Source organism: Diabrotica virgifera, chromosome 2 (assembly GCF_917563875.1).
Source record: "Diabrotica virgifera virgifera chromosome 2, PGI_DIABVI_V3a".
NCBI lineage: Eukaryota > Metazoa > Arthropoda > Insecta > Coleoptera > Chrysomelidae > Diabrotica > Diabrotica virgifera.
Genome location: NC_065444.1, coordinates 49,731,051 through 49,758,526, shown reverse-complemented (window position 1 = coordinate 49,758,526; position 27,476 = coordinate 49,731,051). Strand labels below are relative to the sequence as shown.

The window sequence follows — 27,476 nt, the reverse complement described above, 5'->3', positions numbered from 1 at the left end:
TAATTTCCCTAACGACTCGTTAAATTCTCATGGGATCAACGAAAAGCTAGTCCTTGAGAAGCAAGTAATTTAATGGTGACAACAACTCTTCTTAGGACCTTTACTTAATAGTCAGCTTCGCGTTCTACTTGCTCTTTCAAGCCAGCGTCTATAACTCCAATTTAACTGATGATCCATCTAACTCCAACTGACGACCTTGTTATTAATGTAACCATAGAGTTCAGATGAAATTTACTTTCTTCGTGAGATTTGAGTAAACTATTCAAATATTTCCAGTGGGTAAAATATATCCAAAATCAGTTAAACTACTTTTTTTAATTGAAAATAATTTGCACGGGTAACGATAAACAGCTTTAACACTTCTTGCCTCCATTAGGTTTTACTCTATAAGAGTTGCTTTCATTTTATCTTCTATAATAATCTTTGTAATTTGTCTCCAGCTTCATACATTTTTTTACAATTTTCTAAGGAATCGCTCTTTGGTTTAAAAATTGTCACAGTTCTTATTTATCATTCTTAAAATCAGACCATATCGAAATCGCAGGTATTTCGTAGCCTTTTTCTCTATTTAAAAAAATATGGTCCTCGATTATTTAGCGGACTTTAATTTGTTATTAATAAAAGGAAGGGTCCCTACGGGCCCCTCCGGGGCCCGGGCCCCTGGGCGCCCGCCCCAAGCGCCCAATGGATAAAACGGCACTGAAGTTAAGTCAAAAGTCCAAAAATGTTTACTATGCTATAGTTTCTTCTGTAGAGATATTTTCCTTGCGTTTGTTTAGTAGTACAACCTAAAGAGAGAATAAAAAATTAAGTTCAAGCACTCGAAGAATTAAAAAAGAATACTGAAACATTTCTCAACAAAAACATAACTTTGAAGGCATATCAAAGGAAATAGATAGGTACTTTATTATAGATAAAAACACGGAGGTGAAAGAGATAATAGAAGACAATACAAAGACAGAGAATAGAAAGGCAGATAATAAATACGAAATATCAAAAAATTAAATTAATATTTGCATTTGGTAGTGCAAAATAACTTCCTTTTCAACGCTTCGATTGCTTTGAGTCTCTGATTATACTGCCTATTGTCTTATAGACCTGGATCCCGCGTAAGAAAGAAAAGTTGATTAATAGCAAGCTGAAAATTTGTTAATAGCTTAACGGTGTCTAGTCGGACAAACTTTGATGCACGGGAACACTGGAACAGGGGAAGTTTTAACTGTGGAGCATGATAAACGTGTCGTCCTGACAAGTTTATGATTGTGAAAAATAGCAAGTTGTTTTTAAGTTTATTCGATAGCCAACGTTATGTAATATATGTGAAAATGTTTGTCCGACAAAAATGTTGGGCATTTTAACGAGTCCGACACGTAGAACATGTCACATCACAGGAATTATGTTGGTGATGAATAGCAGTCTGATTTTTGCATGAGAGTTTAATGAAAGGTTAAAAAAGCAATTGGAAGTTCTGTCCGACAAAATGAATGGGAAGTTTTCGTAGTCGGACATTCTAAACAGGTAAGATATAGACAAAATTGCTGGTGATAAATAGCTTTCCGACAAAGACGAAATTTAATTAAATAAATTATTCCTTACCAAGAATGACTGTTGTCGGAAAAAAATAAGGGGTAGATTTTGTAGTCGGACAATTTAAAAAAATAATTTTTGAAATTTCAATAAGGGGTGATTATTCTATGTCAAAAGTACCTGCAATCAATTACAATCGATATCTTTCGATTTATGTCAACATCATTTAGATACCTCACTGTAATACATTTATAGTAGATCAGGCAAATTATATTATGGATTGAGTGGTCTAGCTATCTTTGTCTGCCACATGCGCGGGATCGCTTGGTTAAAAGAGATAGATAGACCACCTATCGACTTTTTGCACTGTATTCCCTGTCTACCCTTATGTCTATGAATACATTTCCATTTAAGAAAAACTGTCACTTTTGACAATAATTCATAATTAATTGCAATCGTAACTTCTTTAAACTAATCGATTTATTTTGGCAGCAAATTATTTCTTGCCATGTGACATATTAATTACATTATTATTTCATTTGTAGAAAGTTGAGAAAAATTACGTTATAGAATTTTAGTAATAATTTATTTAGGTACCCTTTTTCAATCAAGCAAAGCATTATAGCACGAATAATGATATTCAATAGAACTTTCACAATTATCTGGCAACTGAACCTCATTGAATTGATGATCAAGTATTTTACTAACTTTGTAAAATGTTCGAAGATTACTCAAAAATGTTCCGTTGAATGGTTTCACTTTTGATTTGGCGACTTAAAATTTAAACTGTTGACACAAAAATAGACACAAAAACACTCCATAGTTAATATAAATTTTAATTTCCAACACACGTGGCAAACAGAAACTCAGAGACCATGTACTTTCAAATACTACTTTGTATAGCACAAAGTGTCACACTGACAAATGCAGCCTTCTAATACATACTTCTAAGCATAATGTGTCATATTTACGTCTATTCTTATAAGCACTGAAGTTTTAGACTCTTCACATTTTTCAATGTCTTTTACAGGGTTAAGATTTGAGTATGGAAAAAAATGTATACAACGTTTTTTGTAGGAAATTTTCCATACTTTCTGATGCGCTTAATTAGAAAACCCTAAGAGATTGCTTTCACATGTTCTTTGACATTTTTATTGTCATTTTGAGAATATCTAGAACAAACTCCACCCAAAAAAAATAATTGTTTTGCAATATATACAAATATACATGCATTGATATTTACCTCACTGTTTTTGGAGTGTGCATGTATATATATGCACATGCAAATATGTGAATATAAATAATAAAATAACTAAAATAGCTTTATCAATATGTGACTAAGTCATTCTGAAAAAATGTTTTTTATTTATTTCCTTCGATTTGCCCAAACTTTTTGTCCGACATATAACTTTTTGCGTTACAAAATATAATTTGTACATAAACAAATCAAAATTAGCTTGCTATTTATCACCAACATTTTTGTCTATATCTTACATGTTTAGAATGTCCGACTAGGAAAATTTCCCATTCATTTTGTCCGACAGAACTTCCAATTGCTTTTTTAACCTTTCATTAAACTCTCATGCAAAAATCAGACTGCTATTAATCACCAACATAGTTCTTGTGATGTGACATGTTCTACGTGTCGGACTCGTTAAAATGCCCAACCTTTTTGTCGGACAAACATTTTTTCATATATTATATAACGTTGGCTATTGAATAAACTTAAAAACAACTTGCTATTTTTCACCATCATAAACTTGTCAGGACGACACGTTTATCATGCTCCACCGTTAAAACTTCCCCTGTTTCAGTGTTCCCATGCATCAATATTTGTCCGACTAGACACCGTTAAGCTATTAACAAATTTTCAGCTTGCTATTAATCAACTTTTTTTTCTTACGCGGGATCCAGGTCTATTACTAAAAATAACATGCCAGTTTGTTTATAGAACATTTACACTAAAATGTAGAAGAGAAATAATGTTTTAAGTATCTTGATATTTGCCATACTTTGTCAGTTAAAAACACAAAATATTTTGACACTACCACATAGATATCACAAACCACTCCGATTGAACAAATGATAGATTTGTTATGGAGATCAATTCATCACCAGCTGCATTAAAAGTCTGTGCTACGGCGATTTAGTTCCCACAATAAATTATTAATGAGAACAGACTGCCACAAAACAAAGTAAAACAGACAAGAGCTATAAATATACAATTAGTGTATTTATTGCTTGTAGTAACAGCATGTGTTATTGAGAGGTGTCACTCGGGATCAAGACCGGAATGAGATGTTGCACATTTATGGTTTATTAATGAAAAATGGAGAAAAAGTTTTTTAACTTTCCATACAAATGAGAAATTAATTCTCAATTAATCAATAATTTTGCAGGAATTTAACTTTAAAATAATTTTAAAAATTACAATGTATACTACAGTGTGGGTCTTTAATAGTAGGGCATAGTGCAACGTTTATTAATTATAATAATTATATAAAAAAAGAAAAAGTAATGTTTGGCACACATTGATTGAATCATCACCCAATCAGTGATAAATATTCATTTGTAAATAATATGCGAAAAGGAATATTTCAACCTCGCCCAACCCGCCATTCTGTGACACGTGTTTCGCTGTTTTTAGCTCTTTAGACAGGACTTGCTTGAAATACGAGCCAGAGAATATCCTTTCGTATATCGATAGTTAATAAAAACCATGCAGTCATTCACAGACTAGTGCAATCTGGATTTTATATAAGCAACCTATTAGCTTGATATTAATCAGTTAATTTTACTTTAAGGGTACTAGGTTGCTTCCATCACATCCAGATTGCAGTAATCTATGAATGACTGCATTGTTGTGAATTAGCCACCAATATACGAAAGAATATATTCTTTTCCTCGTCTTTCAAACAAGTTCTGTCTGAAGAGCTAATAATAGCGAAACACGTGTCACAGCAAGGCGGCTTAGAGGTGTGAATATTCCGTTTTGTATATTTACACATTATTTTTATATGTACTTTGTTTGATGTATAAAGTCGCAACTATTTCTACTTGACTGGCACTCTTAGATATTTTATAATAAATAGCAGGCACCATCTAGTGCTCTTAGAGAAAAAGGACAGATAAATGTCAAACTAGTAGATTGCTTCTTCAAAATCCAAATGTTAATTTACCCATTAAGGTTTTTTGGACATAAAATTTCTCTAAATTTAAGTATTCCTGGAAGAACTGTTAGAATTATAATTTTAGAATTTAAAAAATATAAAACAAAAGTTAAAACTGGTCGTAATTCAAAGATTACCGAAAGATCTGAGGTACTATTCGGATACTTTTTTTTTTTATTTTAAATCAGTTAAGCCCATTCGTACCTTTCGGTGTTGGGCTGTTTACAACTACATAGTTCAATATCTACATTTCAATACATTTTAATAATTATAAAATACTTATTTTTTCTACGAGCGTGCAAAAATGTCTACTTTCGCGCGCGCATTTTAGTTTAGAAAGTTTCACTTTTCCGCACTCGTGTTACTTTTCCGCACGCGTGTTACTTTTCCGCACGCGATTTTTACTTTTCCGCACTCGTGTTAATTTAGATATGTTAATATGGCCCTAAAGTAATTATAATACATGCAATAAACTAATATTTAGATACTATTTACTAATTTATTTCAAATATATCTTGTTGTGTTCCTGTTTTAATGAAATTAAGGCGACAATTCGATGAAATAAAATTATTTTGACATAATATTCGAAAGTCAAATCGGTAGACAATAACAGTCGTTTTGAATCATCGTCATGGAAACCAAGATCGTCGTCATGCTAACTAATTATATTGAAAGTTTGGTTTTGACAACCTTGTCAAAGAATTAATTTGTGTATGTATTTTCATATTAATTAAATTAATTGATTAAGATTTGGTAATTTTTTAAAGACTCTTAGAAAAAATATTGTTCCTAACTCTTGCAGAAAGTCTCTTTTCCGCAGTCGACTGCTTGCCCCGCTTCCCCCGTCGCTTCGCGTCGTTCGGCAAACTGCAGTCGCGTGCGGAAAAGAGACTTTCTGCAAGCGTTAGGAACAATATTTTTTCTACGAGTCTTTAAAAAATGACCAAATCTTAATCAATTAATTTAATTAATATGAAAATACATACACAAATTAATTCTTTGACAAGGTTGTCAAAACCAAACTTTCAGCATAATTGGTTAACATGACGACGATCTTGGTTTCCATGACGACGATTCAAAACCACTGTTATTGTCTACTGATTTGACTTTCGAATATTATGTCAAAATTATTTTATTTCATCGAATTCTCGCGTTAATTTCATTAAAACATGAACACAATAAGATATATTTGAAATAAATTAGTAAATAATATCTAAATATTAGTTTAATGCATGTATTATAATTACTTTAAGGCCATATTAACACATCTAAATTAACACGCGTGCGGAAAAGTAAAACGCGTGCGGAAAAGTAACACGCGTGCGTAAAAGTAAAACGCGTGTGCGAAAGTAGACATTTTTGCACGCTCGTGGAAAAATAACTATTAACAATACAATTTTAATGAATATAAATAACTTATTTGACCCATCTTTCTGTCCATATGTTTTAATCTTGTGGTGCTTCTTTGATACTTCTTTTCCATGCTGTTCTATTTTGAGCTAATTGTTTTGCCATACTCCATTGCAGTCCTCTCTTCTCTGCTTCTTGTCTAACTTGTTCTTCCCATCTCATTCTTGGACGACCTACTTTATTTTTCCCTTGTACTCTGACTTCATATACTTTTTTCGTTATTCTTGTGCCGTTTAGTCTATGGATCTGGCCCAACCATCCTAACTGTCGTTCCCCTATAATTGTCTCTATGGGTTTTATCTTTAGAGCTTGAGTTATTGTGTCGTTTCTTATTTTGTCTCTTCGTGTGACCCCTTCTATTTTTCTCAAGAATCTTATCTCTGTAGCTTTGATTTTTTTTTGATTTTTGGGATCATCCTTATTCGGATACTTATTAAACAAAATGCCAAGTTTTATCTCGATAATTGGCTGTAAGATGGGTCCATGTATGCTGTTGGTAGACCAATTTAAAAAGACACATGTTTGTGGAATATGAAAAAATGGGGTATTCAGCTAATAATGTGATGATAACTGATCATCGCACTTTAAACAAAAAAAACCAATTCTTAAAACGAAACAAAAAAATCGATTTTTATGAGCACCGAAACAGGGTTCAGCGTCAATGGGTTTCAGTTATTTTGAGTGATGAATTTGTGGTCTGTGTTGTCGATACACAATGTAAAGATATTCGAGTGCCATGTGAAGAGTATCACGAAGATTGCCTCAAAAGAAAGGTTAAGTTCCCGATATCTGTGATGGTTTGGGGTTGTATGTCATCTTAAGGAGATAGCCTTATTCTTTTTATCGATGGCACTGTCAGTATCAATGCAGTAGTATTTTAGTGCAAAAGTATTTTACCAGAATAATTATTGCCTTCCATTAATGAAATTAAACTGCCAAATAAGAAATTTATATTTCAACAAGATGGCGCAGTCTGCCATACCTACATCATGGTTGTCGGATCTGAATATTTCTGTTCAAGCAGTCCTGATCTATCCCCTATCGAGAGCAGCTCTCACATTATCTGCATTAAAGGGCAAAGCTCAGGAAATTTGGAATAACTTTCAACCAGTTTACTGCCAACAATGATGGCGTTTTAAATCGTAAGGGTAACCCAACACGGTGATCACGCTAACTAAACATTTGGTCCAATTAATTTGCGCGAGACATTTGTTTTTTTGAAGTTATACTTCTTTAGGCGCGATTGAGAGTAAAATTTCATAATACTGCGCGCATGCGCACACAGACAGTATGGCGTTTAGTTGCTGAATCTTTCAAGTTATGTATAAATATATCAGTGCAAGAAAAGGTGTGAAAAGAATATATTAGTGTATTTAGTAAATATTTTTATTATAATTTTTGTGTCTTTGGATTTGTCTTCCTCAGAAGTAAGATGAGTATTATTAAAACATTTTATTGTATATTTATTTTACTTCACACCTTGTCTGTTTGTTTCCGTGAATTGTCATTAGATACGTCCGAACCGATACAGACACAGTCTTCGTAGCGTATTTGGTATAGCATTCGGCCAGAGATCGAGAGGTCTTGAGCTCGAATCCAGTGCAATCCTATACTTTTTTTTATTTTTTTGAAAGCGGTAAGCACAAAATTAGTTTGGTGTTTAAAAAAATTAATACAAACTGGTTGAACAAACTAAAATTTAAAATGGTTATTAATTTTTGATTAAAACAAACTATTTAAAGTATATTTATTTTTAAGAAATCATATAATAGAAGTATAACTTCTTACGTGCGTACAAAGTACACACACATTCTTTTTTTGCTTATTATTTTCGTTGATAAAAGTATAAGATATTGTTTATTAATTGGCAAAATTACATAGCATCAAATAAGTATCCGTTTACTAATACTTAATATAGTTAAATAAATTCTAATTCATAAGATTGTGTTGCATACTTGTTGGTTTTGGTCTAATTCACATGCGTATAGAATTAGGGTAATTAATGTTTATTGTACAAAATACTATCTAATGTCAAACTGATGCTTTTATCTAAATACCAATTTAAACCACGCCCTCTCTTTATAATCGTTGTTCCGATGGAATTAGAGGCGGAATCATCCGCCCCTTGTCACATGTCTATCAAACGTCATTTGTCAAATGCGCAGTTGGCGGATATAGATATAATTTCAATGGAATTGATGTTTTGCATTTTCCTTGTTTTTTGATAACGTAAAAGTTTTTCGGTAACTAGAAAATATTTTAAATACAATAAGCCATGCACGTTTAGGTACTCTTAAGTTTTACATTTGATTGGTTTTTTTTGTAACATAAGAATTTTTTTGGTAACTAGAAAATATTTGGAATAGGTAGGTACAACAAGTCAAAGACGTTTACTATTAATAATATAATATATCGCTATAATGAATTCGTTCCATTTACCTTTTTTTGGAAATGTTAAGATACAACGTTTTGTCTGATTTTGGATTAGTTACTAAAATACTTTTTGTTGTCTATCCTTCTATACACAAATTTAATTTTCCCTCGAAGACTAACATTTGCATCTGGCACTTCCTAGATTCTTTGTTAGTTAATATCACATTCCTCTACCTCTACCAGGTAACACTTGCCACTAAATTAGACGTTGTGTATTGAAAATTTCTCGGCATTTTTGCAATATTTACGATACATATCCGATAACCTATAATCTCTAGCTCTTGCACAGTTGTCCACTACAACGTATTAAACCGTTATTTAGAGATAATAATACACGACACGGAAATTGGCGTCAGAACACTTTCACGGTCTATTAATTGCGGATATTAAAATAAACCCAGATAATAGGAGTATGCGGATAAAAATGGGAGCCGTGAACATGATTATAATGTTCGTAAGGGAGTTTACATTACAAAAATTTAACAAAAAATTTCTTATTAGTGATAAAAGCTAGATAACTTTCTGATAAAAGGTAATCTAAAGTGACTGATCATATTTACACCAATAATATGGTAAATACATAGAATCAGAGACCCAGATTATATTTGCATGTAAATATAAATTATATGAAATTAAAAAATATAACAGCAGTACATACATACTACCTATTAACCAAAAAGAGATGTTATGAAAAAATTGTTTACAAAATGTTCATGCATTATCCTTCTTCTTTTTCTTCGGTTTTTTCATTATGAGTTCGCCGTTTCCCACCTCCACAGCATTCTATTCTCCAGTCACCTTCTCTAAGGTTTCTATCTCTCAAAGCATTTGCCAAGTAGGTTTTCCATCTCATAGCAAGTCTTCCTCTCCGTCTTCTTCCCGGTGTGGCTCAGTCCAATATTATTTTCGGTCACCTGTGCTCTGGCATTCTTTGTACATGCTTGATCCAGTACAGGGGTCTGGTTTCCAACTTTTTTCTAATTGAGCATTCTACTGCCATTCAGTTCAATATTTCCCCTGTTCTTATTCTATGTATCCTCTCTGGTGATTTGTAGACATCTTCTCATAAACTACAATTCAACTGTACTTATAACGTATTTATTGTTAATGTTGTTCTGAAGCTATTTTCTTGTGGCATTTTTGCAATTAACTAGTTTTGATGGGAAATAAGCCAAGTCAAATCAAGTCAAATTTATTCATCACATGCGACATTATACAAAGTTGTACATGTATGAGACAAGTCAAAGTTACAGACATATAAAGTACATCTTAAAAGTATATAAATTAATAAATACGACAAAACATACTTAAAAGTTATTTTTAGAATATGGTTCTAGCTCACAAATGTATTGATGTACACACCTCCGAAAGTTTGGCTGATGTAAATTCATTCGTAAGTATATCTATTGGCAATTTGTTAAATAAACTTATGACTGCATAATGTGTGCTACCTTCCAACAAAACAGAACGATGTTGTGGAAGCATAAAGTGATTGTCTCTGAATCTTGTTGAATAAACATGGTTAAATTGAAATTTATTGAATTCATAAATTTTGCAATGTAAATACATTATACACGAAAATATATACAGACCAGGAATTGTAAGAATATTATTTTGTCTAAAGATACCTCTACAAGAATGTCTAAATTTCATTCTAAATATTATCCTAATAGCTCTTTTCTGAAGTACGAATATCTGCTCTAATTCAGAGGTACAACCCCAGACTTCAATGCCATATTTGGCTATTAAGTAAAAATGGGCAAAGTATACTGTTTTTAATATTGATGTATTAAAGAGACGTGAAAGAATTCTCAATGCATAACATGCGCTACTTAATCTGGATTTCAAATTAGAAATGTGGTTTGACCATTCAAAATTACTGCCTAACAGGACCCCCAGCAACTTCGTGCAGTCTGTTTTATCTATTGCTGCTTGTAGTGTAGAGTGGCTTGATGGTTTAATATTAAGCCACAATTTTACTAAAAAAATTCTTCGTCCTTCTATTCCATTTAAAATATCTTGGAGATGCTTTATTAAGGTAGCGACACAACAAGATATCTTCACAAAAATTTAAAATTTTACAAATAATAGTCTAAGAGCTGGGAGCGGATTTTGTGCGTGATAAGTAATATGGAAAAACTATACGGGGATATGTTGAATTAGTTGTGTACATGACTTTCTCCAACGGCCGGAAACCAGAGTGGGGGACGAGGGTAGTTATAAGGGGGCAAAATCGCGGTTTTTATTATTTTTTTTGTGACGCTCGTGATCGAGATAGTGCACCAAATTTTGGGAATAAGTAGACTATGACATAACTATGTAAAATCTCCAGAGCCGGAAACCAGAGTGGGGGACAAGGGTAGTTCTAAGGGGTAAAAGTCGCGGTTTTTATTATTTTTTTTGTGACGCTCATGATCTAGATAGTGCACCAAAATTTGGGAATAAGTAGGTCATGACGTAACTAAGTAAAATCTCTAGGGGCGCAACGCTGCGAGGCCGACAAAGGGGTGGGGGTAGGGGAGAATATAAAAAATATAAGGGGTCTTTTACGACGTTCGTGATTGAGTGCACCAAAATTTGGGAATAAGTAAACCATTACATAACTAAGTAAAATCCGCAGAGCCGGAAACCAGAGTTGGGGACGAGGGTAGTTATAAGGGATAAAAGTCGCGGTTTTTATTATTTTTTTTGTGACGCTCATGATGGAGATAGTGCAACAAAATTTTGGAGTAAGTAGGTCATGACGTAACTAAGTAAAATATCCAGGGGCGGAACGCTGCTTGGGGTACAAAGGGGTGGTAGGCAGGGGTGAGTATAAAAATATAAGGGGTTTTTTTGCCGTTCGTGATTGAGATAGTGCACCAAAATTTGGAAATAAGTAGATCATGACATTACTAAGTAAAATCTCCAGAGGCGGAAAGCTGCGTGAGGGACAAAAATGTTGTGTTGCGTCACAGAAAAAAATAATACAAACTGCGAATTTGTCCCCTTAAAACTACTCTCATCCCCAACTGTGGATTCCGCCTCTGGAGATTTTGCTTAGTTACGTGATGATCTACTTACTCCCACATTTTGGTTTACTATCTCGATCACGAACGTCGCAAAAACCCCTTATACTTTTTCTATACACCCCTACCCCCACCCCTTTGGCGGCAACGCAGCGTTCCACCCCTGGAGATTTTACTTAGTTACGTCATGACCTACTTATTCCCAAATTTTGGTGCACTATCTAGATCATGAGCGTCACAAAAAAAATAATAAAAACCGCGACTTTTACCCCTTAGAACTACCCTCGTCCCCCACTCTGGTTTCCGGCTCTGGAGATTTTACATAGTTATGTCATAGTCTACTTATTCCCAAATTTTGGTGCAGTATCTCAATCATGAACGTCGCAAAAAACCCCTTATATTTTTTATAGTCACCACTGCCCCACCCCTTTGTCAGCCACGCAGCGTGCCACCCCTGGAGATTTTACTTAGTTACGTCATGACCTACTTATTCCCAAATTTTGGTGCACTATCTCCATCATGAGCGTCACAAAAAAATAATAAAAACCGCGATTTTAACCCCTTATAAATACCCTCGTCCTCCACTCTGGTTTCCGGCCGTTGGGGAAAGTCATGTACACAACTAATTCAACATATCCCCGTATAGTTTTTCCATATTACTTATCACGCACAAAATCCGCTTCTATCTCTCCGACTATAAGGACTTGAACTAAAATTTAAAATCCATGCCTAAAAGTTTTGATGTTCAACTAAAAATTGTTGACAACTTTGTTTACTGTCATACAATTTAGATAATAAAATCATCTTTTTAGTAAAATTGTGGTTTATTTCCCATCAAAACTCGTTAGTATTTATTGTTGGCCAATGAGGCCATACCTCCGCTTCCGCTCCATCTAGGGTAATATTCAGTACTATTATCTGAAATAGATATTTTCCTAACTAGTGCGGAAAGTTCGGAATGCGGAGATCGGCAAGCAATCGAGTGCGGAAAAAAGACTTTCCGCAAGAGTTAGGAACAATATTTTTTCTACGAGCGTTTAAAAAATGACCAAATCTTAATCAATTAATTGAATTGAAAAAAACGCTAATAAGTTATAATAATCCCGAATTAAAGTCAATGCCGTGCATAAATACCAGGTATGCAGTAATGAATGGTGTATATCAATACAGGTTTTATTATTTTAAAGTCATAGCAACGATGTCAAACAAAGCAATTATTGTCAAAAAGCACGTCACACACTTTAAAATTTCCATGAATCTTTACTTCCAAATTTTAAAATAATTCAGTGATTTAGATGGCATCAAGTGACGAAGAACTACCCCCATCTATTCTCGACGTTGTCAATAATCTTGATCGATTACCGGAAAAATCAGTAAACAGAAAAAAGTGTAAATGTAAATTCAGTGCGGAAAAGTAATGCGGAAAAGAAACGCGGAAAAGTAAAACTTTCCAAACTAAAACGCGTGCGGAAACGTAGACTTTTTTGCATGCTCGTAGAAAAATTCCTTTTCCGTCTTCTTTGGTTAGAATGTTGTTCCGTATAGCTTCATTTATAGCTTTCGTGGATTAGTTTCAGTTTCCCGTGCTATTTTCGTTCCTACATCTTCCCTACAACATTGACCCTAAATGGTTAAAATTCTACCAAACTCTTAAAAGTCTCTTCTTTTAAACTTAAGTTCAAATCTGCAACCTGGGATCGATTACATAAGTATTCGGACTTACCCATATTTATCTTGAGTCCCCATAGCTCATATTCTTCCTTTAATTTTTGTATGATATGTTCCATGTCCTCCTTCCAGATATGTTCCGTATCTTCCATGTTCTCAAAGCCTGACCTGTGCATATGTTAAAATTTGTAAACATCTCTCTTTAAGGCCTTTTGCCGCGGTGATGATTTTTGATATTCCATTGCCTAACGTTATTTGCACCTGTTTTTCTTTATACAGTCATTGTGTTATATTCACTAATTTCTCTCTATGCATTCTTCTCATTGCTTTCACAGTTACATTGTCATACTTTGTTCCAAAAAAGGCAAATTTATGAGAGAAAATAGTGTCAAATAAATGAAAATATCTAGGTTCACAAGCTCCGCTATAGTCAGAAATTTTTCAACGTTATAACATTGGAAGTACATAGAAGTGCCTAAAAATCACAACTCACAACAATAAACCAAAACAGGGCGTTCAACAGCCCTGTATTTTCTGGTAAAGTACAGATGCTGATATCAAAACGCATTGTTCCTACCACATTTCAAATCTATGTTTTTTTTTTGTAAATTTATATATATTTTTTTTGGAACAATAAACGTCTTATTATTATTTCCAGATTTAGCCATACGGCTCACACTCCCTCTAAGGGGAAAATTGACTCATCCCAGATACCTACGGTATCAAAAGGATTGAGCTCTGGTGGGACTCTTTCCGTGTTATCGAGCCCTAGGTGACTTGGTATGCAGGTGTATCTCCCAAAAATTTTCGTACACATCTGGCCGTTGCGAGTAGTACAGCTTTCTGCATGGTCTTGTAAAGATGTTCATTTAGACCCAGCCTTTTTATGCTTTCGAGGAGGTTCTTCGGAATGACTCCAGTAGTAGATATAACAATAGGTATCGTCTGGGTACTTTGCATTCTCCATTGCCTTCGTATTTGAATTTCTAGATCTCTGTACTTGGCGATCTTTTCAGTGAATTTACTACGTAGATTATTGTTGTTAGGTATCGCCACATCAATTAGTGTTGTTTGTCTTGTTAATTTATTAACTAGTACGAGATCTGGTCTATTATGTGCCACTGTTTGGTCTGTGAGCACAGTGCGGTCCCAGTATAGCTTGTAGTTGCCATCCTCAAGCATACTCTCAGGGACGTATTGATAATACGGGAGATGGTCCGTTTGGAGAAGTCCCAGCTTGATAGCTATCTCTTGATGAAGGATTTTTCCCACTGCGTCATGCCGTTCCTTGTATTCAGTTGCAGCAAATGCCTGGCAGCCCCCTGTAAGATGTTGGATGGTTTCTTGGGCTTGACATCCATATCGGCATCTGTCGTTTTGAACCTGAGGGTCTTTGATGATATATTTCAGGTAGTTTCTGGTTGGTATAACCTGATCCTGAATGGCCAGTAATGAACCCTCCGTTTCAGGGAACATCTTTCCTGATGTCAACCGGTAGTTCGACGCTATATTGTCGACATAATCTTGGCTGACCTCATTGGGATGTCGCCCGTGCAAAGGTTTACCCATCCAGGCGCGCACTTTTTCGTCCTTAGTAAGGTGGTTTATGCGTAGTTCTGCTTCCCTCAGTTTGATCGGTGTTGTGTCATCTACTGCGCAGATAGCGCGATGTAGAGTAGATGTCTCAGCCTGCATCTGAAAATAAGTTCTTAAATTAGCAATTTGTTTATCTAATTGCTCACCTATATCCATAAGTCCTCTTCCTCCTAAATACCGGGGTAATGTCGTTCGTTCTACTGCACTTTTAGGGTGGTGTTTTTGTGCCTTTGTGAGGTGTGTTCGTACTTTTCGCTGAAGATTTTCTATATCCGTTTTTGTCCACTTAACAATACCAAATGAATAGCTAAGCGCGGAACAAGCGTAGGTGTTTAGGGCCTTAAACAAATTTTTACTGTTAAGCTGTGAACGAAGCAGCTGTTTTACCCTTCTTATAAACTCAGTAGTTATCTCAGTTTTCATTTGTTTATGGTCAATTTTCCGCGCCTGCTTTACTCCAAGATATTTGTACATATCGTTGTCGCCCATGGCCTCGATGTTCTGGCCATTTTGCATATCGAATCCACCGGGCTGTACCTTTCCTCTGACTATATTCAAAACACGGCACTTGTCTAGACCGAACTGCATACTAATATCATTAGAAAATGTTTCTACAGTTTTTAGCATCTCTTCTAGGTGTTCTCGAGTGGAAGCCATTAATTTCAAATCATCCATATACAACAGATGATTGAGCTTCGCTACCACAGTATTATTGCTTTTAATGCTAAAACCTGAGTCAGTGGAGTTTAATAGTTGGGAAAGGGGGTTCAAAGCTAAACAGAACCACAATGGACTCAACGAGTCTCCTTGAAATAGGCCCCGGTTGATTGCGATATTTTCGGTTTCGATATTGTTTTCACCAGGTATTTGGAGGTGAATTTTAGTCTTCCAATCTCTCATTATATGCCTTAAAAAGGTCACTATGTTATCATCTACTTTGTATATTTTCAATATATCTATTAGCCATTCATGCGGTACTGAATCAAAGGCCTTTTTATAGTCAATAAAAGCAGTAAAAAGGTTTCTTTTTTTAATGAATGCCTGGTTAGAAATGACTGAGTCGATGATAAGCTGTTCTTTGCAACCCAGGGAACCCTTAGCGCATCCTTTCTGTTGAGGCTCTATGATATTGTTTAGAGCACAGTGTTGGTAGATACGCCGGGTTACACAGGATGTGACCAATTTATACAAAGTTGGAAGACAAGTAATTGGGCGGTACTTGGATGGATCTTGGGTGTTATTTTGATCCTTGGGTATTAAATAAGTAGTTCCCTGAGTTAGAAATGATGGTAATTCCTGCGGATTAGAAATAACATGATTAATTAATGTTGATAAGCACTCATGAATACTCCAAAACTTTTTAAGCCAGAAGTTCTGAACTCCGTCTGGTCCAGGAGATTTCCAGTTATGAAGCTCTTTGATGACATTTGAGACTTCTTCAGTCGTGAATGGTTCGTAGTTAGCAGTGACGTAGTGGTGACAGTTGTGCGTCGTATCTTCTATCCAGCCAGCATTGTTGTTAAAAGCAGCTGGTGTGGAAAGTTGATTTCCCCAAAACTCATGAATTTCTTCTTGGCTTGGGTAAGACTTGTCGACACTTTCTACGGTGGAATTGAGTTTTCGGTTATTATTATTATTATTATTATTATTATTAAAAGAGATATTTTTTCGCCTCTTTCGTGTTCAGTGTTGAATATTGTGTACAAAATCATTTTAAAATATGTCGATGAAAATAGACACAAATTTTACATACTTATATGTAGTTACATATTATCTAAATATATAAATGTATTTGTTGAGATATTTTATATTTATTTAAAATTTATATCGAATAAAATTCATTAATTAAACAGCTTTTTAATTTGTCAGTATATTTTAACATGTTTAATTAATATTAATATGTATGTATTAATTTAATTTTAATTTTTATAAACTATAAATCTAATAATTATTATAATTCATTAATAAATCCGGTATTTCTGAATTATGTAAATAGATACGAATCTCATGAGAATTTATTAAAGATAGCTACCGTACATAATCTGCATCCTAATATTTGTTTAGTATTAATGTCAGAAATAATAAAGACTAGAAAATTTAAATAAAAAAAATGATTAGAAGAGTAGGCTAAGAGTTTGCTATGTGACGTGACATAACCTGCAAAGAAGAGCATAACGGCAGATCGTGAAAACGAAAAATTTTACCTTGGAAAACTTGCAAAAGTAAGAAAAATTCGATTTTTAGAAAAACGAGCCTGGTTCAACTCTAACTTTTCTTTTTTTTTTCTAATCTTATATGACATTTTCAGTGCACAAAAAAGCATTAGGGATAAAACCGTGGTTGAACTTCGTATTAAAAGCCGACGGTCTATTACGGGTAATTGATCCTTATTATCATCATAGACAATAATAAAATTATGCTGGTTCTAACCAAATAAACAAACCACGTCAATAGAATTAATGAAGGCCTCTAATGTGTGATAATTCAATTAATTAGCAAAGAGAAAGTAATTCTTAATTATTAAAACATATAGACTCTAAAATTTATTCGTCGAGTTGTGGAGTAAAATTTGTGAGCCATGTAATAATATTAAAAATAATGTCTTGTTCTGTAGATACTGTTAGATTAAGGGACAATATTTTACGAATTAACATTTAAATTGTTGAGATAAGAACGGTTGTTTTACTTGCTAGTTAGTTTGATTTCTTCAAATGAAAAATTGCTTCCTTTACTAATAATAATAATAATTACAGTTGGAATATGTTATGTAAATATGATGTTTATGTATGTAATATGCATCACCTGGCTTACATTAATGGATATTCCAACTTGGCTTTTAGATTGTTTAATAGAAGTTTTAAACCTGGCTTGTTTGAAGTTAAAATTTACAAGAAATGGGTAAGACTTGTTTCTTATAAATGTATCTACAGTCGGAAAAGTGAAAGAATACCCATGAACGATCACATCAATCACATATTTTGTATTTACTGTTTTTTTTTCATATAATATAACAAACGAGAAAGATAGATTATTAATAAGCATGGGCATGGGTATTCTTTCATTTTTCCGACTGTATGTGCATTGAATAAAATATTTGTTTATAAATGTTTATAACGTTACAAAGGTATAACGTTACTATATTTTTGTCACTATATTTTTGTTACTTATTTGTAACATTATAACGTTACAAATAAATACTTTCTATAACAATAAACTTTCGTTGTTCAAATAATCTATTTTTTGCACAAGACCTTCATATAGATCAATCTCAAATTACTAACCGCCTCCACATGTTTGTCTATTTTTTCGAATTCCTCTTCTTATTTTAGGCAATAAACGTCCCACAACAAATTTATTTGGAATAAAATACGATCTTTTAGAATTTAGGGAAGCTAAAAACGGGCCGAGTGTGAAAGGTTTACGATGGGTGATGATAGTTTTAGATTCTGCTTTACCTCTTCAAACGCTTCAGCCACTGTTTTGATTGTGTCGGATACAAAAAAGTACTTTTCATCAAATTCATATTTTTTCGGTTGTGTAGGTTGATGTTTTATCACCTATGGCTGGGGATAAGACACAAGAGAGTTTAGTAACGGATTTTGTCAACGAAATGGGCATCAAAAGAATGTGGGAGAAAAGATTTTCTGACGTTTGAACAGATCAAATGAATAAATATGAATAAACTTTTAAATATAGAAATGTTACGAAAACGGCTTAGCTAATTTTACAATACCTAATATACATAAACTTAATCTTTTGAACATGACTTTGGGTAACTGTTAACTCATAAAAATAAGTGCCCGATGTTGTCATTGACTGTGTCAAATAATTTATAAATATAAGCAACGATATAAGTAACTTTTAACGTGAAGTGATAACTCCCTTGTGTAATTGGTAATGAATTTAATTAAGAATTAACAATTCTAAAACGTCCAAAAGGATTATATTGATTGTTCAGATCGTTTTAGGACTTATCAGTCCATCTTCAGTGAACCTAAAAGTAAGTAATCCCTCTTAATAAAATGGAAAAAAGGGGTGAAATTTTGACCGTTAAAATATTGAAAATGTGGTTAAGATTACTTACTCATTGTCTTTGCTATATATATAGCCACAAAACAAAACAGTCAGTGGTTGAATTAAATTTTCAATATAAATTAGCAGAGTATTAATGAGTGTAATGATATTGAAAACTAAATAACGAAATTTGAAGAAAAGGTGTAATAAACAATCCTAAGGTCAAGAAATATCGCTTTAAAATAGAGATAATGAAAAGAGAAATACACCAAACAATCTATGCTGTACTTAAACAGAAAAATAGACAACAGATGGGAATGGACCCATCTTCGCTATAAATTAGCGGTAAATGACTAGGGAAAACAAAAGGTTTAAAGAGAAAGGTATAAGGTATAACCACTGAAATAAAAATTAAACACTAGTAGGAGATAGAGCAAGTAAAAGCCACCTTGCCAGGCGGTGAAAACCGAGGAAACTAGAGGAGCAGGTAGACGAAGCTTGATATCGTGGATCCGCTTGATATGGTCAGATAATGTGGACAATGTTGACAGGAAGTTTCAGGCTCTAATGAGACATGAAGAAATAAGTTTAGGAAGGTTGAGGAATGAAGATGGGTGGGACATGTTGCGAGAATGAAAGATGAAAGTGGAGACCAATGGCAGACAAGCAAAGAGGGGGAATACTTCTAACGAGATGGACAGAAGACTTTAATAATTGTGACCCATTGGATAGCAGAGGCGCAAAACAGAACAAGATGGAAATATCTAGATGAGGCCTATGTTCAACAATGGACAAATAAGGACTGACTGATAATGATGAATTTAATATGGGAACAGGACGAATTTTAAAAAGAAACCTTAAAACGTTAGATCTATCCATATTTTAATTAATTTAGCTGTTGAGTTTTTGGTGATTGCTAGTCTAGGCCATAGAGGTATATATTAACATAGAGTCAGCCTACACTCCGCGCTTCCTGACGACACGATCTCTTCGACTGGTTTGCGGTATCACTTTCTAACACATTGTATCGGGAGTCTATGATGATATTCAGTGAGAGTATAGGCACGGAAGGGGATGACTCCTGTCGCAACTTTGCTATGCGTAAGAGTGAAACGGCACTGATCCAAAGAAAAAAGATGGTGTTACTTCGCTCTGAATGGCACTCCGTCTATCATTATTTAAGTCTATGGTCTAGGCTTGATTTCTGAAGAGCAGTCGCCATTGTTGATTCCAAGTATAGAAATCTGTCTACTACTTCGAAATTCGCCACTTGGTGTATGTGCGGTAGTTTGTTATTGGTCCTGTCCTCGATCACTATTTTTGTTTTTACAGTGTTGATGTTAAATCTGAATTTTTTGTTTGTCCGTGTTAGCGTTCGGTGATGGTAATCATTTTGATTTCATTTGATGGTAGTATAAGTGTGTCATTTGCGGATGGCAGGTTACTGATTTATCTGCATCCTATAGTGATTATGTATTCAGAGTATCTACATATGTCGCAGAATAACGGTGATTATTTCATTCATAGGAGATTCTGACCAATAGAAAGCTACAGAAATCTGAATTAAATCGATAATTTTTGATAATCTCCCGTCGTTAAGTATATTACGTCAGATGCCCTTCGTTGCTACGAAAAAATACATTCAGTGACATTAATGACAATTAACGTTTTAAAAATTATAAAAGTGATGACTTTCAATCGTCAAATATTTATAAAAACTGTGTGTTTAATGGTAGTTACATAAATAAATTACAATAAAATTTTGGTTTTGAACAGTTTTATTCATGAAATAATCGCAACAAATTGCACTCGACCTCTGAAATTAATATAGAATTTTTGCTCTCGTGACACTTTGACATAATTTCACTCGCCTTCGGCTCGTGAATTTAAAACTGTCATAGTGTCACTCGGGAAAAATTCAATAATTTCAGAGCTCTTGTGCCATTGCTACTGATAATATACAGCCCTGTTAAGTTCTTTTCTTTGTTTAAAGAGCATTTGAATATGCTCCGCGTAGTTTAACCAGGTTTAACTTTGGCTGAGCTCTTATTATATAGATTTCGTATTAGGTTAACTAGGTGGTTAGCTACGCCCATATTTTCCATTATACTCCAGATGGGATCCCATTTTACCGAATCGAAAGCCTTTGTGTAATCTACAAAATGGAGCAGCATTGGTATATTGTGTTTCCTTGCTTTTTCTATTATCTGTCTGGTGTTTTGGTTAAGTAATTGGTACAAAATAAATAAATAATCTTAAAATAAAAAATATCACTACTGATTGCGAATATCCATTATATCACTAACTTTGGGTTTTCCTCCCAATTATCATTAATGTGTTTTGAGGTTAAATGGTTTTAAGAACTGATAGAGACAACACTTGGCATACGAGCGTGCCATAAAACTCACCATATGCTGTAAAGATATAAACGTGAGAATAATGGCCTATAAAAACGCCCTTTAATTAACAAATGACACTTTATTAAAAGTATACTTCTTATAGGACATTTACGACTATTACATTCCGAAGATAACGACAATCATTTGTTTCATATAAAATATATACAGAGTTATCCACCGCTCATCTACGTCGGACACATAAATAATGGAATAACTTGAGGTACTAGGGCAGTCTAACAATCGTTTAATTAAATTTTTCTTGTTCCAGGAAGTAATAAAAATGTTTTATTAACTGCGACAATTGTTATATGTATAAGTTTTCACATTACAAACGTAGAAAAAATAATGTTGTGCTTAACAATCAGTGATCATAAAAACTATTGCTGATTATACATTTTATTTATTTACAAAGCTCAACAAGCCTTGAAGGCCTAGGGCTAAAAGTACAATTAATATAATACTTACCTATATATTAAAAATAGTTCAGAGAAATAAGGAAAGAAAATATCCTGTTGGTGACACAACCCCGTCCAGGCCGAAACCAAATTTTTTTAGTATGGACGTCTATAATAATAACCTATAATATGTTTCCTGCAGCCGATTTTGATGATATACATAGTTATAAACAAATGAAGATCAAAAAACTGTAAATTTTCGCTTTTTTCGTCTATTACCAAAAAGTGAAGCATTTTAAACAAACTTGAGAGTAAGAAACTCATAAATCGTATAAAAAAACTTCAATACGGCTTTCGCTAAATATGTTTATCCTTATTGGTTGCTTAGAAAATTGCAAAATAAATCATAAATTTGAGTTTTTATAAATATTCGTAACTTATGTAAAAATTAACTTAGAACCTTCTTATTACATGGAATGCTGAGACTTCTGGTGCTTAAATCATACCCTAAATTTCAAAGCAATTGGTAAAATAGTTTAAAAGTTATTTAATTTGTTTATCCCAAATTCATTTTTTTTGCAACACTATAAGTCAGAAAATGATGTTACGTTAATACTTTGGATAGTTTATGAAAGAAGAAGATTTACACTATTAATTTAAAAAAAAATGACAAAAAATAATTCTAAATATTGCTAAATTATTTTGGAAGAACATGTGACTTAAAAAAAGTGGGGGGCTAACTTCGTCCCTTATTGTCCTAGGACAATTGTTTTTCTTTCTAAATGTGTATAAAAAATCAGTCTTTCTAAATATCAAAAAATAATTTTTCTACGGGTAACGGATAAAAAGTTATTCTAATTGTTTATAAGTAAGCAAAAATCGACATGTTTTGCAAAATAATTTTACATTGTTTAAAATTACTTTTTGTCATTTTTTTTAAATTAAGTTAATAGTATAAATGTTATTCTTTCAGAAACTGTCCGAAGTATTACTGTAACCTCCTAATTTTCTGACTTATAGTGTTGCAAAAAAAATTAATTTGGGATAAACAAATTAAATAACTTTTAAACTATTTTACCAATTGCTTTGTAATTTACGGTATGATTTAAGCACCAGAAGTCGCAGCATTCCGTGTAATAAGAAGGTTCTAAGTTAATTTTTACATAAGTTATGAATATTTATAAAAACTCAAAATTTATGATTTATTTTGCAATTTTCGAAGCAATTAATAAGGATAAACATATTCAGCGAACGCCATATTGAAGTTTTTTATACGATTTATGAGTTTTCTGTTTTAATGATTTATGAGTTTAAAATGCTTAACTTTTTGGTAATAGACGAAAAAAGCGAAAATTTACCGTTTTTTGATCTTCATTTGTTTATAACTATGTATATCATCAAAATCTGCTGCAGGAAACATATAGGTTATTATTATAGATGTCCATACTACTCAAAAAATTTGGTTTTGGCCTGGAGTGGGTTGTGTCACCAACAGGATATTTTTTTCCTTATTTCTCTGAACTAAAGTACTTTCATGGGCAAAGCATAGGATTACAAAATCTCCAATTTTCATATATATTTCCAACATAGCACACTCTTTTGTGTGTCCTAAACTGAAAATGTAGTTTAAAGGAGAACCAATTGATGACAGAGGTGATTCAAACAATTGGAACCGTGGTTTTTAGGGCCATTACAAAACTGAATTTCAGACAGGCTTCAGTGACTAAAGCACCAATAGGTACCTACTTTAGGTCGAATGAGTATTACTTCGAAGGATATCACTTGTTCGATATACAGTGATGAGAGCGAATAACCAGCAAAAGAACGCAAAAGATGAAAAACATATTAAGTTGTGAGATAAAAAGACTTGAAACTAGTGGAGGTGGGAAATTTAGCGATCAAAACCTATAAATTTATATTCTATTTATTGTTTCGCACCTTTAGACGTATTGGACGAGTTTGGCAACTGCTACTGTGACAGTGACAGTTTTAGTTGACATACTCCTCTGATACGTCTAAAGATGGGATACAATAAATACAATGTTTCAAATATTTCAAAGCCTCTGTTTCTCACCGACTCGCTCAGCTCTCTACTCGCAATCCAGCATCTGTATCCTGAAAGTCCTTTAGAGAAACTAATAAAAATTGAGCTACAAATTGCCCAAGAGAACAACACAACTCCGAAATTTATATGGATCCCATCACATATAGGGATTATGGGCAATGAAGAGGCTGACAGAAGTTCTCGTAATGCAGCAACAAGTGCGATGTCCGAATTAGTGCGCGAGTGTGTATCTAAAGATCTCAAAACGTTTTTTAAACAAAAAGTGATCGGTCAGTGGCAACGCGAATGGTTTCTATCGCAATCTAAACTAAAATCGGTAAAACCAGATACACGACAGTGGAAAACAAGTATTAGTTCGAGGTTTATTCAAACAGTTCTAACGCGCCTACGTATAGGGCACACCAAGATTACACACTCATATTTACTCTCGGCCAGTGAACGTCCCATGTGTGACCTATGTGCTACGCCTCTTACCGTTACCCATCTGTTAATCGAGTGTCCAAAATATCAACGTGAACGTTCAATGAACAATCTACCAAACACTCTACTAGCTTTATTAGGAGAAAACTGTCCAGTAAAAGACTTACTCAACTATCTAATATCTATCAATATTTTGTATCAAATCTAGTTATTTTTTTTACTTGTTAAAATAATTGTTAACCTTTGTTTATCATGTAATTCCGCTAATAACCTGTTGGTGGATGCGGTAGTTTTCTTTAATAAAAAAAAAAAAAATAAATAAGTAGAATGTAAATTTATAGGTTTTTATCGCTAAATTTCCCACCTCGACTTGTTTCATTTCTTTTTGTCTCACAACTTAATATGTTTTCCATTTTTTGCGTTATTTTGCCGGTTATTATCGCGCTCATCACTGTATATTCTGAGTTGTGACTCATTTTTTTTATAATCAACGCCGAGAGGGAGCTGACGACTCAATAGTAGATTGTCAGGATCATGTTACTTCCCATCAGAAAACAAAAAATAAACAGTTTGAAATATATCGAAGATACAGAGAAAGATCATACTTATGTAAGAGAATGTATTTACAAGACATTTGATTTATCTTGTCCTTTAATGAACTGAAGAAAAAAATGATGCAAATTGCATAGATGGTTTGGCAGATAAGCGAGATATTTTGCCGGTTGTTATATTTCTAATCTGATAACGGGCGAAATAGACGTTTCATGTTGATTGTCCCGATACATACTTAAATCGTCGAATGGCGCTTGTGGCGGACGTATTTCAATGTGTAAGCTGCAAAGTCACAGACCGACAGCTTTGTAGATGCGTTCGGGGAATAAACACAAACGCCTTCGACTATTCCTAATGCCTTTGTTGTAGTAGCAGCTCTCGCACGAGGAAAAGGAGGAGGCGGGGGACGCATGAGCATTTCACGTCGTCAGCGCCGCGACGCTTAAAACAAGTGCGGGATTACCAGCGTCGGTCCAGCAGCCTCACTCTAGTACCGAATCGCGTTTGCTTCTCACCGTTTCGTTGATGATTTCTTATGAATTGCCGCGTGCGTGCAAAAAACGTGCCGTACGCGTTTTGAGGTCGTATCTAGTCTTTTGCCGATGAGTTCTGTGTTAAGTGTGATATCACCAAAGATAAAGCAAAGTTAATAACCAAAAATTATAGTTCTTAAAAAGGAATAACCATTTTTTAAATACATAGTGAGTATCTCGTAAAAAAGAGACATTGTTTAAGCTCATATATCTAAAACAGAAATAACTGGAATGCAAAGATTTATTCTTCATACTTTTAATACATTAGGTATTTCATACGTGTGGCACCTTGTTTACAATGATGATCATATACAAAAATAAATAAACACAAGGAAACCAAAATCTTGTCAACTGTTTTATGTGGGACGATCTAAAAATGTTTTCTTATTAATCTGAGGAATCTCCAATCAAGTTTTTTGAAACAATTTATTGACAACAATATTTTGATCATTTTCTTATGAATTCATCAAAATAATGTGTTTCTTTGCTTTCTTTTGGTAGTAGTCTTTCAGTAAAATGGAAAATATATCAATATACAAATTACCAATTTTTGTAATTCAAAACAAAAACACAAACTTAATTATCTATACTAAAATCACAATAAAGATGCACTAGATATAAACAAACGGAGACACGTTGAATGTGACGAGGAGCATTTCTGAATCATGATTTACAATACCTATATAAACTTTCGTTAAAATATAAATCATGATTCGGGATTTACAATGTATATAGATTGTAAATTAATTTGCGAGTGCTCTTCGTAACATTCAACGTATCTTGGTTTGTTTATTTCTAGTGCATCTTTATTGTGATTGTAGCGTAGTCTTTTGCCGATAAATTCTGTGTTAAGAGTAATATGTACTACCAAAGATAAAGCAAAGTTGATAACAAAGAATTGTAGTTTTAAAAAAAGGATAACTACAATATTTTTTAAATACATAGTGAGTATCACGCAAATAAGAAACCTTTTTAAGATAATTATCTTTAATTTACATATTTATCTATAATGAAACAGAGATAATGATCAGGAATGCAAATATTGATTCTTCATACTTTCAATATAAAATACTCCATACGTGTGACACATTGTTTACAATGACTACATAAAAAATAAAGACTATCACAACAAGGAAATCAAAATTTTCTCAATTGTTTTATGTGGGAGATGTTAAAAATTTCCGCATCATCATCATTTTCTTATTGATCAGAGAAATCTTCAATCAAGCTTTTTGAAACAATTTATTCACAACAATATTTTGATTGTTTTCTTCCGAACCCATCAAAATAATTTATTTCCCTGATTCCTTTTGATCGTAGCATTCTTGTACAATTCAACAATTTTTATAATTCAAAACAAGAACACAAACGGAAACTTCATATAAGTAGGTATATTTCCTTGCTATCCTTCTCTCCTCGATCCTTGATCCTTTGTGGGTACTGATAAATTTCATGCTATGTTTATTAAAATCGATGAACAAATTAGCCAAAGAGAAACATGACTCAACATTTAGAAAACAGATAATGAACTACATTTCAAATAATAGTGTTCGAAATGTTCAAAGTATACAAATGAATAAACTAATGAAGATAATCATCATGAGCAAAAAAATAAAATGTTAAATATTGATAAATTTTTCTTTCTATGTAATTTGTTTATTTTTCTTCCCTACATTTCCTTGGTTTGTGTAGATTTATCATATGATATCGTTTGTTAACAAATTATGTATTTGCATACAATACTTGCTAAAATATCTATGTATCCTATATCTGAGTTGGTCTGTGCCCATTGAACTGGCAAGTATCTAGCATTTTCGAGCACTCGAGCAGGGAAACATGTTGCCCTTTGAGCATGTATTCAAATATATCTAACAACATCGACTTGTAGTCACCATATTTTATCAAAATATAATATGTAAACCATATAATATAGGGTTACCACTTTAAATAGTGTGCTTTCAAACTACTCAGCAGAATGCACTGAAGATGTTCTGAATTTGAACGAAAACGTTTTGCAATCCATTTGGATGACTTTGATAGTTTTTAATAAACGATTTTATACCAGTATACAATTTGAAGTTTTTACTTCTCTATGAGTTTTTTGAACTATGTATCCCTTTATACTTACTGTCTGATTAATTACTTCACCACTTTATTCCAAACGTTTTAGGCCTCTCTCTGGGTTTTTTTGATTGGATCTATAGCTTGCCTCATTTTCATAATTTGGCTTCTTCAATGTGTTAAAATCGGTTCAAAATCTTCTTGGCTTCTTGGCTTGTTGATAAC

At 33.3% G+C, this 27,476-nt stretch overlaps 1 protein-coding gene across 3 annotated transcripts in view; it reads left to right on the top strand.

Moving 5' to 3' along the window:
* Nucleotides 1-27,476, top strand: part of LOC114327685 (homeotic protein antennapedia-like) — a 1,165,466-nt gene that overhangs the window by 705,316 nt on the left and 432,674 nt on the right. The window contains exon 1 of one of the 3 annotated variants that reach the window (XM_028276383.2): nt 25,144-25,358. The exons of the other annotated variants lie outside the window; for them this stretch is intronic. The gene's annotated coding sequence lies outside the window, so the exon portion shown is untranslated. Of the gene's footprint in view, nt 1-25,143; nt 25,359-27,476 lie in introns of those variants that run through there. 3 annotated transcript variants of the gene reach the window in all.